At 43.5% G+C, this 18,100-nt stretch overlaps 1 non-coding gene and 2 pseudogenes across 1 annotated transcript; 2 read left to right on the forward strand and 1 right to left on the reverse strand.

The window, feature by feature from the left end:
* Positions 1 to 1,942: 1,942 nt before the first annotated feature.
* LOC116549455 lies at positions 1,943 to 3,365 on the reverse strand (annotated as a pseudogene).
* A 49-nt stretch (positions 3,366 to 3,414) lies between these two features.
* Positions 3,415 to 3,575, forward strand: LOC116549848. The gene has a single exon (XR_004268123.1). It is a non-coding gene; the product is annotated as a U1 spliceosomal RNA (small nuclear RNA).
* Positions 3,576 to 13,999: 10,424 nt separating this feature from the next.
* LOC116549053 lies at positions 14,000 to 15,019 on the forward strand (annotated as a pseudogene).
* The last annotated feature ends 3,081 nt before the right edge of the window (positions 15,020 to 18,100 follow it).

Consider the following 18,100-nt stretch of genomic DNA (forward strand, 5'->3'; position numbering starts at 1 on the left):
CTGTGGCCCAGGCTGGAGTGCAGTGGTGTAATCATGGCTCAGTGCAACCTCAACCTCCCAGTCTCAAATGATCCTCCTACCTCAGTAACCAAAGTAGCTGGGACTACAGGTGTGTACTATCACACTTGACTAATTTTTAAATTTTTTTGGAGTTTGGGTCTTGCTATGTTGCCAGGGCTGGTCTCCAACTCCTGGACTCGTGTGATCCACCCTCCTTGGCCTCTCAAAACATTGAGGTTATAGGCATGCATCACTGCGCCTGGCTGATCATCCCCTTTTAAATTGGGTTAGGATAGCTTTCTTTACTCGTAATCAAAAAATACCTGATTCACCAGTTTTTAAAAGTCAATTTTTGTCACTCTACCTTTTAGCACCTCTCTCTCAGCCTCCAGATCCTATGGATTCCCTGTAGTCTGTGTAAATTGGTCAGGAGCAGGGAAATAGGGAGAATACATTTCCTTAAAATGTCCTAGACAAGAGACAATCGGATCCTTCTAGATATAGGAATTCGGGGGTTCTTCAAGCCTCAGCCTGGCCTGCAGCAATTGTGGCAGCCTTTGGAAGAAACCAGATGGTCAGCCACGTGATGAATAATCTATGTAACTTAATGCCATTTATTAATTTATAATTGTATTAAACTTTAATTTATGAGAAAATTTTGTTTTAAAGCTATTAACTATGTTTTTCTACTTGTTTTGCTACATTTTTATAAAACAAGGCTATTAAATCTTGGTTGCAGGTTTCTAACCATCAATTTTTTGGTAGATTCAATATATAGTATATAGTTACAGAGTTTTAAGTACATATGGAAATTTTCAGAAATTTTTCATTTCTTTGATCTCAAGGTTCTTAAAAAGCTGACATAGGTCAGGCATGGTAGCTCATGCTTGTAGTCCTAGCAATTTGGGAGGCCAAGGCCGGAGGATCCCTTGAGGCCAGGAGTTCAAGAACAGCCTGGACAACATAGTAATACCCCCATCTGCCCTTTTTCTCAATTAAAAAAGAAAGAGTGAGAGAGAGAACTTTAAGTCATGCAATTAGAGAATGTGAACAGAATCTAAGTCGATATACATAAATACACCTAACCTTCTCATTTTACACGTAACTTGTTTAGCATTATTTATTTGCAATCCACAATTGTAGTTTTCAACTTGGCAAAATCTCATATATACTGTGTATTTACATTGTAATAAGAAAGCACAAAAATCAGGATCCTTCAAATGCTAAATACATAAAATTCGTGAAACCAGGAATTTCTACATTTCAATATAAACTCAACTAATGAGTATTATTCCACAGAATGCAAGAATTACAAACATTTAAAGAGAATGTCACTATTGTCACCAGTATAAAAGTAGATACCTTTTTTTTTTCTTCTGGAATCAGGCGGTACCTTAGCACTAAGATACCTTTTTTTAATGGGTACATATCAGAAAATTGTGAGTACTTTGGAATCTGGTCATATTACAACACATATACTTTTTTTTTTCGAGACACAGTCTTGCTCTACTGCCCAGGCTGGAGTGCAATGGCATAATCTTGGCTCACTGCAACCTCTGCATCCCAGGTTCAAGTGATTTTCCTGCTAAAGCCTCCAGAGTAGCTGGGATTACAGGTACCTGCCACCATGCCTGGCTAATTTTTTTTAGTAGAGATAGGATTTTACCTTGTTGGTCAGGCTGGTCTCAAACTTCCTACCTCAGGCGATACATCCACCTCAGCCTCCCAAAGTGCTTGGATTACCAGCAGGAGCCACCACACCCAGCCACAACACATATACTTTTAAAGTAGCTTTTTTTTTTTTTTTTAAAGTTGGGGTTTCACCATGATGGCCAGGCTGGTGTTGAACTCCTGACCTCTGGTGATCCACCCACCTCGGCCTCCCAAAGTGCTAGAATTACAGGCGTAAGCCACTGTGCCCAGTCTTTTTTTTTTTATTTTTTTTATTTTTTTATTTTTTTTTTTTACTGTGAATATATTTTTAATTTAGTCATTCTGTTTACAATTGAAACTCTGGGAATTTAAAATTAACATCCTTGCTCGTGAGTTTCTTACAGACACCAGAAAAAGTTTCAACCTTGTGTTCCACATTGTTCTGCGGTGCTTTGTCCAAATGAAACTTCATGAGCCGGCTGCCATCCAGTTTCACACGGATTCTCTTGCCCGCAATTTCGCTTGGGAAGACGAGGTCCTCAAGGACTGCATCATGCGCAACTGTCAGTGTATGGCTCCTGGGACGCTTTTGCTTATTTTTGTACGGCTTTTTTGAGTTGGCTTTGGCAGAATTCTCCTCTGAGTGACAAAGACAACATGCTTCCCACTGAACTTTTTCTCCAATTCGTGTACTAGCTGGACTTGGATTTTCTGGAAAGATTTTAGTTGAGGAACAGGAACAAAGATTATGATAACTTTCCGGCCACCACCAACTTCAATTTCCTTGGCTGCTGTAATATTCAGCTCCCTGAGCTGAGCCTTGAGGTCCAAGTTCATCTCCAGTTCCAGAAGAGCCTGGGAGATGCCGGACTCGAACTCATCTGGCTTCTCGCCATTGGGCTTCACGATCTTGGTGCTCGAACTGAACATGGCTTTCTCCTTGGTGAGCGCCGACTTAGGAAAAGACCCAAATCTCACGAAAGCATGTCAAAATCCCTAAAGTAGCTTTTAAAAAAAATGACTTTCTTCTGTGAAGGAGGTATGAAAAAAGAAAAAAAAAAGAAAAAATGATGTTCAATTCCATTCTGACATCATAAAAACATGCATTTATTTATAGGTATTGGTTATACTGTTGTGGGAAGTAGAAAAGTTCCTTTTTAAAGTGTTCTTTCTTGTTAAATAATAAGTATGCTAATAACTTTGTTAAGCCCTATCCTATGTAGCTGTTAGACATGCTGTGCTTACAGGCACATAGTACCCTCTATGTTCTTGTACTTTAACCAAGAGATCTATGCTGGACATGCTCGCAGGCATGTCCCAGCTCCCCATTGCTCTTACCTGTTTAGAAAAGTTTTAAGTTGCTAGTTAATTGGATTTTAGTTTATATTGTGAGGTTTGGCTCCAGCCGACGGAGAGCAGACACAGCAGTTAAGGACGACCCCAAATGGGTAAGGAATAAGTTTGTGTGTATTCCTTTTGTTCTTTGTAGTCTTGTGGCAAGATGGCTAGTGAGAGTACCCTTCCTGCAGTCCAGGAAGTAAAAATTGCGTTGCTGAAAGATCCTTCATCTCAGTGCTAATTTTTCTTTGTGGTACGAAGCATCTATTTCCAACAACTATTTCCAGCACTGTTTACAATTATTAAATACTAGCTATATACCAGCTACCAGGAGATGTAAAAAAAAATTATTATGAAAAATAAAAATCATTTTGGATGAAAGGAAATAAATCATTTCTGCCTTTAGCAGTTAAAAATTCAAGTATTGTTACCTGGTAGGGGAGATACCGTGATCACAAAGTGGTTTTCCCAGGGCGAGGCTTATCCATTGCACTCCAGTGTGTTGACCCCTGTGATTTCTTCAAATGTGGGAAACTAGACTGCACAATATGTGGTAGGGCAGACTGCATTCTCGCTTTCCCCTGAATCAAAAAAGAAAAAAAATTCAAGTATTGGCCAGGTGCAGTGGCTTACACCTGTAATCCCAACACTTTGGGAGGCCGAGGTAGGGGGATCACTTGAGGTCAGCAGTGTGAGACCAGCCTGACCAACATGGTGAAACCCCATCTCTGCTAAAATACAGAAATTAGCCAGGTGTGGTGGCAGGCACCTGTAATCTCAGCTACCCAGGAGGCTGAGGCAGGAGAATCACTTGAACCCGGGAGGTGGAGGTTGCGGTGAGCCGAGATCACACCATTGCACTCCAGCCTGGGCAACAAGAGCGAGACTCTGTCTCAAAAAAAAAAAAAAATTCAAGTATTTTACTATGAATTTAATTACATATGACTCTTTAATTGTTATAATTTCTATTTTAATTATTAACCAATAGATATTTTATAGCTTAATTTTTTAAAGAACTCAATTATGTGAACAAGGTGTTGCAGATTTTAGCTTAGCTTTGTCCAAATAGGCTGGCATTCATATATTTGCTTCATCCCTTGGAATTAAAATTATATCAGATGTTATATAGAAAGGAGTGATGCTCTCTTGAACTAGGGAGGTGGAGGTTGCAGTGAACCAAGATGGCGCCCCTGCACTCCAGTCTGAGTGAAAGACCGAGACTCTGACTCAAAAAAGAAAGAAAGGGCCGGGCCATGGCTCACACCTGTAATCCCAGCACTTTGGAAGTGAGATGGGTGGATCACCTGAGGTCAAGCATTCAAGACCCGCCTGGCCAACATGGTGAAATCCCATCTCTACAAAAATACAAAAATTAGCCAGGGATAATGGTGGGTGTCTGTAATCTCAGCTACTCAGGAGGCTGAAGCAAGAGAATCACTTGAACCCAGGACGTGGAGGTTGCAGTGAGTGGAGATTGCACCACTGCATTCCAGCCTAGGTGACAGAGTGAGACTCCGTCTCAAGAAAAAAAAAAAAGGAGTGATTCTTTTATCCTTTGTACTCATTTATTTTTCTTTTCATGGACCTTGCTGCCCTATATAAAAGTTAGTTGTAACTCATTTAAATTCAGGTCTCCAGTGTGCAGTAGTGTATTGCTTAACTGGACAGGGCTGTAACCCGAAGTGTAAGAAGGGGAGTATCCGCATTTCCCAACAGCAAGTCTTTAGCAATAAAGGTGCGGCACCACCAGTGCTAAAGGATACTATTCTAGTTAAACGTGTTTGTGTTCTGAATCTTCATTGTGCAGTAAGCCAGTTTATACATTCTAATCCATTAATAAAGAAAAAGAGGAAGAAAGAAAAACAAAAACCACTCTTCAAAACCAAAAGCCATCTACCGCCTTTGAAAATTCCTGGATTTGCATTTGCAGAAAATACAAATGAAGAGAGATCCAAGCTGGCTGATTGCTAGCAGCTCGGGATTGTAGCTCCCAGTGAAAGCACAGAGAACGAGAGGACGCCACACTTTCAGACGAATTTTTGTTGCTCATGGACCAGGAGATTCCCAGTGGAGGAGCCACATGGGTCGCCAGCTCGACTCTTGTGGCCGGTGTGGCGGTTTTGCCGGCGCCTCGGTGCAGCGGTTCTTGGTGCAGAGTCAGAAAAGCACCGTCAATCTTAATGCCGCTGTTTTAGCCGGCGCAGTGGATTGCTCAGATTCCAGCGCTGGGAATCAACAATTTGGACGTCCACTCAGAAACCCAATTAGAAAGTCAGTAATTACAAAAATGACAGATGGATAAATTATAACAGAGGGAAGAAACCAGCCTAAAAAGGCTGAGAATACCCAAAATCAGAACACCTCTCCCTCTACAGGGGATCACAGTTCCTCATCAGCAACGGAACAAGGCCTGATGGAGAACCAGTGTGTTCCATTAACAGAAGCAGGCTTCAAAAGGTGGTTGATAAGAAACTCCTGTGAGTTAAAAGAACTTGTTGTAACCCAATGCAAAGAAACTAAGAACTTTGAAAAAACGTTTGATGAAATGCTGATGAGAATAGACAATTTAGAGAGGAATATAAGTGACTTAATTGAGCTGAAGAACACAAGAACTTCATGAAGTATGCACAAATTTTAACAGCCGAATTGATCAAGCAGAAGAAAGGATATCAGAGGTCGAAGACCAACTTAATGAAATAAAAGGAGAAGACAAGGCTAGAGAAAAAAGGATAAAAAGGAATGAGCAAAGTCTCCAAGAAATATGGGACTATGTGAAAAGACCTAATCTACATTTGATAGGTGTACCTGAATGTGAGGAAGAGAATGAATCCTGGATTTTCCTTCACTCCTCCCAAGTTCTGCAGTTTCAGAGCAGGCTTCCCAACAGGAGCTGGGAGAGCAGGGCAGGGAAATGCTGCTAAGTGACATGGGGTTTAGTTGTGCAATGGAGTATCAGATGACACTTGACATTGAGCCTTGTGCTGCTTTACAGCCATTCCACAATATAATGGAAGAGCTGCAATATTATGTAGATAATGCAGTATTGTGGACAGAGAGGCAAAATAGAAAATTCCTAGCTGCAACTGTTAGTTCCAAAAGGTGAGGTAGTTTAAGAATGATGTGATTAGGCCAGTGCAGTGGCTCACGCCTGTCATCCCAACACTTTGGGAGGCTGAGACGAGAGGCTCACTTGAGGTAAGGAGTTCAAACCAACCTGACCCAACACAGTGAAACCCTATCTCGACTAAAAAATACAAAAATGGTCGGGCACAGTGGCTCACACCTGTAATTCCAGCACTGTGGGAGGCCAAGGTGGGTGGATCACGAGGTCAAGAGATGAAGACCATCCTGGCCAACCCTGTCTCTACTAAAAATACAAAAATTAGCTGGGCGTGGTGGCGCACGCCTGTAGTCCCAGCTGCTCAGGAGGCTGAGGCAGGAGAATCACTGGAACTCAGGAGGTGGAGGTTGCAGTGAGCCGAGATTGCGCCACTGCACTCCAGCCTGGCGACAGAGCAAGACTCCATCTTAAAACAAAACAAAACCAAAAATTAGCTGAATGTGGAGGTGCACGCCACCTGTTTTCAAGCAGAAGAATTGCTTGAACCTGGGAGGTGGAGGTTGCAGTGAGCTGCACTCGAGCTTGGGTTGCAGAGTGAGACTGTCTCGAGGAAAAAAAAGAGAGAAGGAAAAATAGAAATGCTGTTGTATACAGGCACACCTCAAATATATTGCAGATTCAATTTCAGACCACCCCACAATAAAATGAATATTGCAATAAATCACATACACACTTAAAAAAAAAAAAGATATGCTTAATTAGCCAGTGATGCAAGTTCAAAAAAAAAGAAAGACTGATAAGGTTACTTATATCTGAGTTTTTCTTGTTACTTCCTTCCACACCCCAGAATAAGCTTAGGTTTAGAACTAATTAATTAATTAATTAATTAAAACGTTTGTTCATTCAAAAAATATTCTTTGAGAAACTATAAGGCAGAGTGTTAGGCCGAAGTATGAAAATCAACTCTTACACTGATGTTATGAAATTTGCATAAGAAGTTTGGTGTAAAAATGAAAAAGTATGGAGATCAAAGCCAGCAATTCTTTGTATTTCTTTTTATTTTATTTATTCTTCTTTTTTTTTTTAAAGATGGGGTTTCACCGTGATGGCCAGGCTGGACATGAACTCCTGACCTCAGGTGATCCACCCCCTCTCAGCCTCCCAAAGTGCTAGGATTACAGGTGTGAGCCACTGCGTCCGGCTCTTTATTTCTAAGATAAGGCAAGAGAATGAGCCTTTATTTGATATGACTATGGGTTCCAAAACCGATATTTCCCAGTTGTTGAAGGAGGTGACCAGGAAGTCTAAACATGAATAGCTATGCAATATGTATTAAAAATTCATTATGGGCCAGGCACGGTGGTTTATGCCTGTAATCCCAGCACTTTGGGAGGCCGAGGTGGGTGGATCATGAGGTCAGGAGTTCAAGACCAGCCTGGCGAAGATGGTGAAACCCCGACTCTACTAAAAATACACACAAAAAATTAGCCATGTGTGGTGGCAGTCACCTGTAATCCCAGCTACTTGGGAAGCTGAGACAGAGAATTTCTTCAACCCCAGAGGTGGAGGTTGCACTGAGCTGAGATTGAGCCACTGAACTCCAGCCTCGTGGACAGAGCCAGACTCCCTCGCAAAACAAAACAAAACAACAACAACAAAAATCATTAGGAGTCATGCATTTACATAATCCCAGCACTTTGGCAGGCCGAGGCGGGCTGAGTTCTAGAGAGCTAGAACTCAGAAGCTCAAGACCAGCCTGGGCAACATGGAGAGAGCCCATCTCTGCCCAAAATATAAAAATTAGTCAGGCATAGGCCGAGCGTGGTGGCTCTCACCTATAATCCTAGCACTTTGGGAGGCAGAGGTGGGCGGATTTCCTGAGCTCAGGACAGTTCGAGATCAGCCTGGGCAACATTGTGAAACTCTGACTCTAGAAAAATACAAAAAATTAGCTAGGCTCTGTGGCGTGTGCCTGTAGTCCCAGCAACTCAGGAGGCTGAGGCAGAATTGCTTGAACCCTGGAGGTGAAGGTTATGGTGAGCCTAGATGGCACCACTGCACTCCAGCCTGGGTAACAGAGTGACACAGAGTGAGACTGGGCAACAGAGTGAGACTCCATCTCCAAAAACAAAAACAAATTAGCCAGGCCTAGTGGCGCAGGCCTGTAGTCGGTAGGGAGGATCATCTGAGCCTGTAGGAGATTGAGGATGCAGTGAGCCGTGTTCCTGAAACTGCACTCCAGCCTGGATAACAAAGAGAGACCCTGTCTCAAAAAAAAAAAATCATTATGTTTTAGAAGATTGCAGGCCAGGAGCAGTGGCTTATGCCTGTAATCCCAACACTTTGGGAGGCCGAGGTGGGTGGATTACCTGGGGTCAGGGGTTGGAGACCAGCCTGCCCAACATGGAGAAACCCCATCTCTACTAAAAATACAAAATTAGTCGGGCATGGTGGCACCTGCCCCTAGCTACTCCAGAGGCTGAGGCAGGAGAATAACTTGAACCTGGGAAATGGCAGTTATAGAGAGCCGAGATCAATTACACTTCAGCCTGGGGAAAAAGTACAAAACTCCATCCAAAGAAAAAAAAAAAAGCCAGGCGTGGTGACTCATACCTGTAATCTTATCCCTTTGGGAGGCCGAGGCAGGTGAATCACCTGGGCGTGGTGGTGTGTGCCTGTAATCCAGCTACTAGAGAAGCTGAGGCAGGAGAATCCCTTGAACTAGGGAGTCAGAGGTTGCCAGGGTCAGAATGAGCCGAGATGGCGCCATTGCACTCCAGCCTGATGGCAGAGTGAGACTCTGTCTAAAAAAAAAAAAAAAAAGATTGCAAGGGTTCTGTTTTAAAAAAGCTCTTGATTTTACTTTAAATAATTTAATTTATGCACATTTCAAAAAGCATATTGTTGTTGAAGTGCGCTGCGCTTGTTACTTATTTTTTGCATATTCATTTATTATTCTGTTTAGGATAACCTTTATTTTTCTTCTGGCAAATAATATCTCTAAGATAAATGAACAATCACATTTATTAAGTGCTTAATTTATGCAAGCTGGGGTGATGTTAAACACTATGCGATTGGAACCAATTTTGAGGGCCAGGTGTGGTGGCACACGCCTATAATCCAGGCACTTTGGGAGGCTGAGGTGGGCAAATCACTTGAGGTCAAGAGTTCCAGAGCAGCTGGCCAACATGGTGAACCCTTACTCTATTAAAAATGCAAAAATTATAAGAACTCTAAGTAAAAAAAAAAAAAAATGCATATATACCTAGTAATGGGATTGCTGTATCAAATGGAATTTCTATTTCTAGGTCCTTGAGGAATCACCACACTGTCTTCCATAATGGTTGAACTAATTTACACTCCCACCAACAGTGTAAAAGTATTCCTATTTCTCCACATCCTCTCCAGCATATGTTGTCTCCAGATTTTTTAATGATCGCCATTCTAACTGGCGTGAGATGGTATCTCAATGTAGTTTTGATTTGCATTTCTCTGATGACCAGTGATGATGAGCATTTTTTCATATGTTTGTTGGCCTCATGTATGTCTTCTTTTGTAAAGTATCTGTTCATATCCTTTGCCCACTTTTGAATGGGCTTGTTTGTTTTTTTCTTGTAAATCTGTTTTAGTTCTTTGTAAATTCTGAATATCAGCCCTTTGTCAGATGGGTAAACTGCAAAAATTTGTTCCCATTCTGTTGGTTGCCGATTCACTCTAATGACTGTTTCTTTTGCCGTGCAGAAGCTGTGGAGTTTGATTAGGTCCCATTTGTCTATTTTGGCTTTTGTTGCCAATGCTTTTGGTGTTTGGATTATAAATCATTCTACTATAAGGACACGTGCACACAAATGTTCATTGCAGCACTGTTTACAATAGCAAAGACCTGGAACCAACCCAAATGCCCATCAATGATAGACTGGATAGGGAAAATGTGGCACATATACACCATGGAATATTATGCAGCCATCAAAAACGATGAGTTTGGGTCCTTTGTAGGGACATGGATGAACCTGGAAACCATCATTCTCAGCAAACTGACAGAAGAGCAGAAGATCAAACACCACATGTTCTCACTCATAGGCGGGTGTTGAACAATGAGAACACATGGACACAGGGAGGGGAGCACTACACACTGGGGTCTGTTGGTGGGAAATACGGGAGGGACAGTGAGGGGTGGGGAGTTGGGGAGAGATAGCATGGGGAGAAATGACAGATATAGGTGACGGGGAGGAAGGCAGCAAATCACACTGCCACGTGTGCACCTATGCAACAATCTTGCATGTTCTTCACAAGTACCCCAAAACCTAAAATGCAATAAAATAAATTTAAAAAAAAATGCAAAAATTACCTGGATATGGTGGTGGGTGCCTGTAATCCCAGCTACTAGGGTGGTTGAGGCACAATAATCACTTGAACCCAGAAGGAGGAGGTTGCAATGAGCTGAGATTGTGCCACTGCACTCCAGCAAACAAAATCAGACTTCTAGAAAGGCACGGGGGCTCAAGCCTGTAATCTCAACATTTTGGGAGGCCAAGGTGAAAGAACTGCTTGAGGCAGGAGTTTGAGACCAGCTTGGGCAACAGAGTGAGACCCTGTCTCTACAAAAATTATAAAATTAGCCAGGCATGGTGACATGCTCCCTGATCCCTATTATTCAGGAGGATGAGGCTGGAGGAGTTCAAGGCCTTGAGCCTAGGAGTTCGAGGCTGCAGGGAGCTATGGTTGCACCACTGCACTCCAGCCTGGGCAACAGAGACCTGTCTCATTTAAAAATAAATAAATAAAAACTATCAAACTTCTCTCTGTTGGATGAGGATGCAGGCAGACTAATGAAGGGTTGCCCGCCTCCCCCTGATAGGGTATGAGCAGAGCCTGACTGATGCCTGTGGCAGTTTCTTCAGGCTGCTGTCACAAATTGCCACAAACTGGGTGGCTTATAACAACAGGAACCGATTAGCTCACAGTCCTGGAGGCCAGAAGTCTGAAATCAAGATGTCTGGAGGGCCGTGATCTCTCTGCAGCCCACAGGGGAGAATCCTTCTGTGCAGATTCCAGGTTCTGGTGTTGCCTGCAGGCCTCGGCAGTCCTTGCTTTATGACAGCATAACTCAAATCTTTGTCTCCACACGGCCGTCTTCCCTCTGCATCTGTGTAAACAAACTTCCGTCTTATTCCATAGACACTAGTCATAATGGATTTAGGGTCCACCCTAGTCCAGCATAACCTCATTTTAACTTGAGTACATCTGCAAATAGCCTATTCCCAAAAAGGTCACATTCACAGGTTCCAGGTAAATATAAATGTTATGGGGACAGCATTTAATCCAGTGCTATGTCCAAACTTTGACTCTGTCACTGAATGAGGGGCCATCCTGAAAATGCCATTCAGTGGGAGTTGGAGGACATCTTTGATATCCATGGACAGGAGTTACTTATTCATATTTTTCTTTCTTTGCTTAGTTTTTTTTTTTTTTGTTTTTTTTTTTTTCCTGAGACAGAGTCTCACTCTGTCACTCAGGCTGGAGTACAGTGGTGTGATCTGACTTACTGCAGCCTCCACCTCCTGGATTCAAGTGATTCTTGTGCCTCAGCCTCCTGAGTAGCTGAGGCTACAGGTGTGCACCACCACACCCGGCTAATTTTTGTATTTTTAACAGAGACGAGGTTTTCCATGTTTGGCCAGACTGGTCTCAAACTTCTGGCCTCAAGTTATTTGCCCACCTTGGCCTCTCAGTGTGCTGAGATTTCAAGTGTGAGCCACCAAACCTGGCCAATTTTTATCTTTTTTTTTTTTTTTAAGACAGGAGTTGCCCTGGTCTCTAACTCCTGGGGTCAAGCATTCCTCCTGCTTCAGCTTCCCAAAGTGCTAAGATTATAGGCGTGAGTCACGGCACCTTGTCTTTCTGCAAAGGAGAGTCTAACTACAAAAATGTTACTAGAACACTCCCTCTCCATCTTTTAGTGGTATCACTCTAATAACAAAAATATATTGTGGTAGAAAAATTTTAATCTTTAAAATAAGGCTAGTGTTTTCTGTCGACAAATTACAAGACTTTTTTATTGTCATTTTTAGTAGATCCTGTGTGGGAAAATATTGGATGTCTTTAAAAAGATAATAAATACAATGTGCTACAAAACAAAAACAAAGTTGATTAGTCCCACTATCAAGCTGATGCTTATTTCACAATTTTCATTCAGAAAAGAGATTATGTTTTTGTTTGAGAGTCTCGCCCTGTTGCCTAGGATGAAGTGCAGTGGCACAATCTCAGCTCACTGCAACCCTGCCTCCCATGTTCAAGTGACTCTCCTGCTTCAGCCTCCCAAGTAGCTTAGACTACAGTCTCCTGCCACTATGCTGGCTAATTTTTGTGTTTTTAGTAGGGAAGGGGTTTCACCATGTTGGTCAGGCTGGCCTTGAACTCCTGACCTCAAGTGATCCACCTGCCTTGTCCTCCCACAGTGCTGGAATTACAGGTGTGAGCCACCATGCCCGGCCAGAAAAGAAATTTTGAAATGAAATAAAAGATTATTGAAAAAAAGAGAGGATGCCAGGTGTATTGGCTCATGCCTGTAATCCAAGCACTTTGGGAGGCCAAGGCAGGAGGATTGCTTAAGCTCAGGAGTTCAAGATCAGCCTGGCCAACATGGTGAAATCCTGTCTCTACTAAAAATAGAAAAATTAGCCAGGTGTGGTTAGGACGCTGAGGCAAGATAATCCCTTGAACCCTGGAGGCAAAGGTTGCAGTGAGCCAAGATGGCGCCATTGCACTTCAGCCTGGGCAATAGAGTGAGACTTCCTGTTCTTAAAAAAAAAAAAAAGAACCAACTTTGGGCTGGGCGCAGCAGCTGATGCCTGTAATCTCAGCACTTTGGGAGGGTGTGGTAGATGAATCACTTGAGGTCAGGAGTTTGAGACAAGCTTGGCCAACATGGTAAAACCCCATCTCTACTAAAAATACAAAAATTAGCCAGGCGTGGTGGCACATGCCTGTAGTCCCAGCTACTCAGGAGGCTCAGGCAAGAGAATTGCTTGAATCCAGGAGGCAGATGTTGCAATGAGCTAAGATGCACTCCAGCCTTGGTGAAAGAGCAAAACTTTGTCTCAAAAAAAGAAGAACCAACGTTGAAATAAGAAAAAAAAAACAGGCTGTGCTTTTTTTTTGAGACGGAGTTTCGCTCTTGTTACCCAGGCTGGAGTGCAATGGCGCGATCTCGGCTCACTGCAACCTCCACCTCCTGGGTTCAGGCAATTCTCCTGCCTCAACCTCCTGAGTAGCTGGGATTACAGGCACGCACCACCATGCCCAGCTAATGTTTTGTATTTTTAGTACAGACGGGGTTTCACCATGTTGACCAGGATGGTCTCGATCTCTTGACCTCGTGATCCACCCGCCTCGGCCTCCCAAAGTGCTGGGATTACAGGCGTGAGCCACCGCGCCCGGCAAAAAAACAGGCTGTGCTTTGTAGCCGCCATGTGTCCTGGGTAGTCAGGTGCTGTCATGAGATTTTGGACTCTGTGAAGACCGTCCCTGGATCTTGGGTTAAAAATCTGTATTCTAGGCCGGGCACAGTGGTTCACATCTGTAATCTCAGCATTTTGGGAGGCCCAGGCAGGCAGATCACCTGATGTCAGGAGCCTGAGACCAACCTGACCAACATGGAGAAATCCTGTCTCTGCTAAAAATACAAAATTAGCTGGGTGTGGTGTCTCATGCCTATAATCCCAGCTGCTCAGGAGAACCGCTTGAGTCTGGGAGGCGGAAGTTGCGGTGAGCGGAGATCGTGTCATTGTAGTCTATCCTGGGCAACAAGAGAGAAACTCAGTCTCAAAAAAAAAAAAAAAATCTATATTCTAGTCTAAACCATGAGAAGAAAAAATAGTATTTACTTATGAGATGTAGAAGGCAGAAAATGTTTTGACTTCCCGAGTTCTTACAGAACTTACTGTCAGCCAAGGGCATTGTTACCCCAAGGTTGTGAATGCTCTAAAGAAACAAGTGGACAAACTGACCCTAACTTCTAGAGCTTTCTATAATAACATGCTTGGTGAATACGAGGAGTATATTACTAAACTTTTCAACTACCACAAAGTTCTTCCTATGAATACAGGCATGGAAGGGGCAGAGACTGCCTGTAAACTAGCTCATAGGTGGGGCTGTACCATGAAGGGCATTTAAAAATACAAAGCAAAGGTTCTTTTTACAGCTGGAAACTTTTGGGGTAGGACGTTACTGGCTACGTTCAGTTTCACGGAGCTGACCAATTGCGATGGTTTTAGACCGTTTATGCTGAGATTTGGCACCATTCCCCATACTGATCTGCCTGCCCTGGAGCGTGCTTTTCGGGTCCAATTCAGGGTGAAGCAAGTATTGTTGTTCCGGATCCAGATTACCTAATGGGAGTGCGAGAGCTCCGTACCAGGCACCAGGTTCTGTTTATTGCTGATGAAATACTGATGAAATTGGCTGGAACTGGTAGATGGCTGGCTGTTGGTCATGAAAATGTCAGACCTGATAGAGTCTTTCTTGGAAAGGCCCTTCCTGGGGGCTTATCCCCTGTGTCTGCGGTGCTGTGTGATGATGACATAAATGCTGACCATTAAGCCAGGGGAACATGAGTCCACTGACGGTGGCAACCCACTAGGCTCTCGAGTGGCTATTGGAGCCCTTGAGATTTTGGAAGAAGAAAACTTTACTGAAAATGCAGAAAAAATGGGTATTGAGAAAGGAACTCATGAAGCTACCTTCTGATGTTGTAACTGCTGTAAGAGGAAAAGGATTATTAAACGCTGTTGTTAAAGAAACCAAGATTGTGATGCTTGGAAGGTGTCTATGACTTCGAGATAATGGACTTCTGGCCAAGCCAAACCATGGCAGCATCACCAGCTTTGTGGCTCTGTTGTTGATCAAGGACAATGAGATTCATGAGTCCACTGAAATCATTAACGAGACCATCTTGTCTTTCTGAGGTAGCAGCTGTTTTCAGTAGTTCCGGGAGCCAGCTGGAGACAGGCAGTCCTATAAAAGCTCTGCTCTTAATGTGGGTACATTCTCTTCTATTCTCGTGTATCTTCAAAGACTTTGTTTTGGATATATGTTTTTCTTTCAGTTGATATATAACAGGACAATGTTTATGAACCTACTGTTTACTTTGTAACGTAGCTAAGGGAATATAATGGCATCTATGTTCCGTGAAAGTGTTTTGATGTGCATGTGTACTTTCTTTTTTTGTTTTTTTGGAACAGAGTCTCTCTCTGTAGCTCAGGCTGGAGTGCAATGGCGTGATCTAGGCTCACTGCCACCTCCGCCTCCTGGGTTCAAGCGATTCTCCTGCCTCAGCCTCCCAAGTAGCTGAGATTACAGGCATGTGCCACCATGCCCAGCTAATTTTGTATTTTTAGTAGAGATGGGGTTTCTCCATGTTGGTCAGGCTGGTCTCGAACTCCTGACCTCAGGTGATCTGTCTGTCTTGGCCTCCCAAAGTTCTGGGATTACAGGCATGAGCCACCGCACCAACTACATTACTTTTTAAGGACAAAATGAATAAATTAATATATCAGAACATAAAAGTGAGTTCAATTCTTTGGTTTTAATCTATTTTCAACACCATGATGTGAAATTCAATTTCACCTATGTTTTGCTGTGGTTTGAATGTGTCCCCCAAAGTTGTGTGTTGGAAACTTGTTGTGGGGAGAAGACCCCATAAGTGCTGAGGCAGGAGTCAGAAGCCTCAGCCTTTTCTTGAGGGAATGTGCTCTCTTTCTGGGTCTACGATGGGGCGTAGTTTTAAGGGCAAGAACTTCCTAGCCCCACGCCCCCCTCCCATCTCTCTCCATCCGGGAGATTTAATGATTTATGTCTGAATTTCGGGAGCACAGGAAGAAACTAAGAGTCAATCATCCCAGGGGAAGTTTAAAGGGACTCCTTTTATTGGTCAGGGGTCTTAGAGAAGGTGGGGGTTCCTCCCAGGTTAAAAGTCCCCTTCTTCCACACTCCTTCGGACTCCAGGTTTGGATCCCCTTCCAGGAACACTCTCGTGGAAACTGTTTCTCTCTATCCTGGATTTTCCCTCTGGAGTCCCCTTCCACACTCTCTCGTGGAAGCCTGTCTTCCCCTTCTAAACCCCAATATATCATTTCCTCTCCTGGATTCCATCTTTCTGGATTCTCTCACTCAGTGTGAGAGGAATTTTCCTTCTCTGGTTTTTCCCCTCTGGGAACGTTTCTCACTCAATGTGAGAGCAGCTTTTCTTGCTCTCACTCAGTGTGAGTTAGCTGTTTCTTTCTCTCTCCTTATCTGGTTTCTCTCTCTCTAAATAAATAAAATCACTTTCTATAACACTTCTTAAGTCTGGTATTTATTATGTACTGCGCTGTGGTCTCCTCACCCATTCTTGGGGAGTGAGTGACCAAGAACCTGGAGAAATGTCCTCTCAGGGAAACTGAGGGGGCACCCCTGAACCCCAATATTACATTCCCATATAAATAATGAAGAAGAAAATAACTAGAGACATAACCATAGTAGTTATTCATAGGTGATCTTATTCATATGTGATCTTAGTTATTCATAGGTGATCGTAGTTCTTTTACTAATGCCTTTCAAGTCTCGAAATGTGAACCTGGGGTGACATTGTGAAAGGAATGATGCTAAGGCAAGACACTTTAAGTCCTCTGTCACACTTGTGTAAGGGCTGCTGGAGGGCACCTCGGCTGTGTGGCAGCACCAGCGCTGGGAAAGCGCCCGCTGTTTAGCCAGCTAGGGAAGGAGAAGCTCAAAATGGCTGAGACGTCGCCTTCCTAGGGGGAGTTAGCAGAAAACTCTGTTCCTCCAAGCTCTCACGATAAGCCTGACGGCTGTCAGGGAAACCCACAGACACCTGGGGGCTTAATTGTCTCTATATGACACTGTGCTTCAGTGGTCACGTCCCATGTCCACTCTCATGTTCTGCTTCTGCACCTGGTTCCTTAGAAGAGATAATCAGTAAAAGTAATATAAATCTTAATGTCTTTGTTCTTTTTTGACAAGTATGGAAAAGTGCTGACACATTATGTTCCTTACCTCATCTCAGCTACTAGAAAGCCTTGGCCCCTACCTATATGCCACATGATATACTTGACCCTACCACTGACCACCAATGCCACACCCTACCTACTCTGCCCCCAGTTTTGTACTCAATACAAGTCAGAGTGTGCAGACACTCGGGGCCACTGCCGGACTCCGAGCTCTGGTTAGCAGTGGACCCCTGGGCCCAAACTCTCTTTTCTCTATCTCTGTGTTTTGTGTCTTTTATTTCTATAGTTTCTCTTCTCCACACCAGCAGAGAGGGGCTCAAAGGACCCTGTAGGGCTGAACCCTACAACTTTATGCCCCAAATCAATGCCATTGGGAGATGCGCCTTTATGGGAAGCATTTGGGTCATAAGGGCACCACACTCAAGAATGGATTACTGCTGCTACAGTGGGAGTGGGTTCCTTATTATTTTAAAAAATTTTTTTTTACCTCCTTCTCTCTGTCTCTCTTTCTCTCTCTCTCTCTCTCCCCCTCTCCCTCTCCCTGAGTCTCTCTCTCTCTCTCCCCCGCTGCTCAGAGTGTGGAAAAACTCAAACTGTTTTTACTGTGCTCTCACACCACAACAATCATCAACACAGAAGACTTTTGTGATCAAATGTGTGGAGGTTTTATCCCACACACCAAGTAGGCAATCACGTTTGCAGCAGACACCATCTGGGTGTCCTCCGATTCAATTCGGACACTATCTGCTTGGAGATAGTTCAGATCCTACAGGTGAGGACTCAGTCTCCAAGACTTCCCTCACTTCAGACACCCGTCACTAGCTTGGGCCTCCAGAACTTCTGACTGACCAGCTCTGGGCTCCCACAACCCTCCCTTTGGGCATGATTAATTTGCTAGAATGGCTCTCAGGACTCAGGGAGACACTTATGTTTACCAGTTTATTATAAAGAATATTACGAAGAATACAGATGGAGAGACACACGGGTTGAGATATTGGGGGAGGCGCGCAGAGCCTCTGTCCCCTCCCTGAGGGCACTA

This window comes from Sapajus apella, unplaced genomic scaffold (assembly GCF_009761245.1).
Source record: "Sapajus apella isolate SASKATOON/1434 unplaced genomic scaffold, GSC_monkey_1.0 scaffold6, whole genome shotgun sequence".
Lineage (NCBI taxonomy): Eukaryota > Metazoa > Chordata > Mammalia > Primates > Cebidae > Sapajus > Sapajus apella.